Genomic DNA, 3,225 nt, shown 5'->3' on the forward strand with positions numbered 1-3,225 from the left:
TTGGAATTGTGCATATTAGACATTTTTCGTAATTTATGCATATACCCAACATATTAGGAAAGCGAAACGTGTTTTAATGTTAAGGAAAACGCCATACGGTTAGTGTAAATTATTTTCCCGAACAGCGTGGCTGACTTTAATATTTGATGATAATATGACTAATGAGTTGATTTTAATACTGCCTTTTATATTTATACTATGTACAATTTATAACAAGCAAAACATAACGTAGTATGATTATTGGACATAGTTGACCTTATGGTCGCAATGACCAGTGTTCATCTATTGTATTTGTGACCTATAACATTATTTGAGTCACCAATCTCTCACGCTTAGTTGGCGATTGCAACACATTTACGTTTGAAGATCTGCATAGAAGAACTCTACTTTAGTCGGGTGACTACCGTAATCCCTGATTACGTAATGTTCAGAAAGCAAGAAGTTGAATTACAACATGCTTACTATTTCGATCGAACTTCTTGTTCCATAAAACAAAAGGTGTTTGTTCCTGCGCCGGTATCTCGAGATAATGTTAGCTGGTATACCATGTGTGACTGATAACATGCTATCGTGCCTGTGATCTCCAAAACCACTCATAAACAATAATACTGTACCTACAGCTATTGAGGATGTGGCGTTTCTTATCATACGAGAACAAAGTGGGTCCGTCGAATAGAATATGTACTTCCGTGTAATTCTGATATCAATCCTCATTTATATACCATAGGGCTCCAGTAAAAAATATTAATTTAAAACCCCAATACAATATAGAATATAATATTTACTATTGTTTATGAAATAATAACTTTTCAAAAATTTATTAATTGAACTAAAAGCAGCTCAAAAATATTTAATTAAAATATGTGTTATTTCCTGCTAATATATATTTTGTAATACAAATAGTGGTACTAAATATGTGTATTCAGCTCCGACGTCAGTCACTATAACACACAAACCTCCCTTAAAAAAGGTTTTACCATAGTAATTGTGCTTGACGTGCGTGTTAGTAACCCCAGCAAATAAATAACTTCACAGGAAGACGTTGTTATCCATTTCCTGGGTTAAAACCCTTACGACCAAGATATGCACGGTAAGGAGTGCAGTGATAGTATATGCCAACATCAAAGGGCTTATTGGCGTAATGTAACAGATTATAAAATAATCAAAGCAATACAAAAACATATCTATTTATTAAACTAGTTTGAGGAAGTCATGGAACCTTGCTTTTCTTTTCTATGGAGGAAGTGATGAAAACTCTATCAAACTGACTTTCTTAGAAGAGTTCCAATAGAACAATAAGCCTCAGTTAAATCGTTTCATTAGAAGTAGATTTTTTAACTACTTTAACTTCGATCACCTTATAAACTAAGCCATACAACGCACGATTACACTGCTTTTTAACCAAAACGGAAGTATTGCTGCCAATAGGTTCTACTGAAAGGCTGTAACAGTCACGATGTAGTATCCACCACGAGCCACAAGGATTATCCCAAAAATCCGCATTAAATGACGAAAATGACGTCTTGTCATAGGGAATTTATGATTCACTATCTCGCGTCAGACAAATCTTAGTCACTTCGTTTTCTCACTTTTTCGTCCATTATGGTTTTGTATTATTTCTACAACTGTGTCGAAAACCTTCTTGACTTATATGACTTTGGTATTTATGCGATATATTGTGGGAATTCCTAATTTGTCACTTAATAATAGAATTCGACTCCGGCGGCACCACCGCCACACCAATTTCAGACTAATAACAGCAGTGTTAAGTGGTGTCATGTTCTAGTTTGAAGGGTGTGATGAGGGAGACATACCTTCCCAAGGTGTTTTAACTTAGTCCACAAGGGTAGCGACGCGTCTGTAACTGACCTCCGGTAAAACTCTAATCTTATTAGAGGTTGACTACAGATATTCATGTCCGGTAGTAGCCGCTTACCATCAGGTGAACAGCAAACTTTTCTACATTATAAAAAAATACCAACATATATAGCACCATAGAACCAGAAAAATTGAGGTACATACATATGCATGCTTGCATGGTAATAAATATATTAGACTTCAATATTTTAATTGGTCATTTCTCTTAATGTATTTTGATAACGAACGCAAATCTTGGTTCCTGTTAAAATCTAATGTAATTCAGCAAACATTAATTATATGTAAATACCCAAGATTGGAATGTTTCCCGTTGGAAAAACCCCTGTGGTGTATGGGCACACTAGTCACTAACAAAATGTTTTAGAAATATGTATTTTTTGTTATTTTATGGCGAGTAAAGGTACCCAAACTGACTTCATCTTTATTTGTATATTGATTGGCAATTTTCCTTATATATAAGATATTTCGTAAAGTAAATTCAAAGGAACACGATATAAGACATACCTACTGTTTCAGATTTTCCTGGAGTTAAGTGAAATAGTGCAAGTTAAAAAATACATAATAAGTATTTAAGTAAACATATTTTTATATCCATCCTCATATATGTTTCTTAATATTTCTACGCAACTAACCAACCTAATATTTCTAATGATAATCAATGTAGAGGTATTAAACAGTTTATGTTTGTAGAGTTCGAAGTAATCACTGATCAACTGGTTTTTCTGCGAAAGAATAAAATGTAGAGCGCACCTACTCTACCCTAGGTAATAATGTCATATGATGGACCCGGATACTCGCTGGATTATGTTGTATAAGAAATATGTATTGTGACTCTATCTTTAGATATGCAGTTACTACAAATTATGACACTGACTTAGAAGAATATAATATAGAAAGCAGGTAAACTTCATTTTCCTCATTCATGCTAAATAGGATATTTATACCTAGCTATTAAAGATAGTTCCTAGCTATACAAGAGAATCATACAATCAACAGATCATAGATAAAGTATATAACAGTAAGTAATAGTAACTATAAAAGATTTAAGGATAAGGGTTGTAATATATAACAAAATTAATACTTACACGTGTATTTTGTATCTATAAAAATACATGTATTGTTTAATTCATGTTGTTTATCGGGTAATCGACGTCGGTACGGGGATAAACCAGAGGGCATCGTGAGTCACATTGGGCACGGTTTCGCTCCGTGGAATTCCTTCATTGTCATTCCCCGATAACAGACTTGGCTCATATTCAACACTTGAGCTGCTAAAAGATGTGACGGTTTTCACTTTGTTCTATTTTACTTATTGATTGGTTTTTAGGCTTTACCCAGGGTAAAAAC

The sequence above is a fragment of the Epargyreus clarus genome, unplaced genomic scaffold (assembly GCF_041222505.1).
Source record: "Epargyreus clarus isolate Ecla_fem2 unplaced genomic scaffold, WU_Ecla_fem_2.2 ptg000015l, whole genome shotgun sequence".
In the NCBI taxonomy this organism is placed as follows: domain Eukaryota; kingdom Metazoa; phylum Arthropoda; class Insecta; order Lepidoptera; family Hesperiidae; genus Epargyreus; species Epargyreus clarus.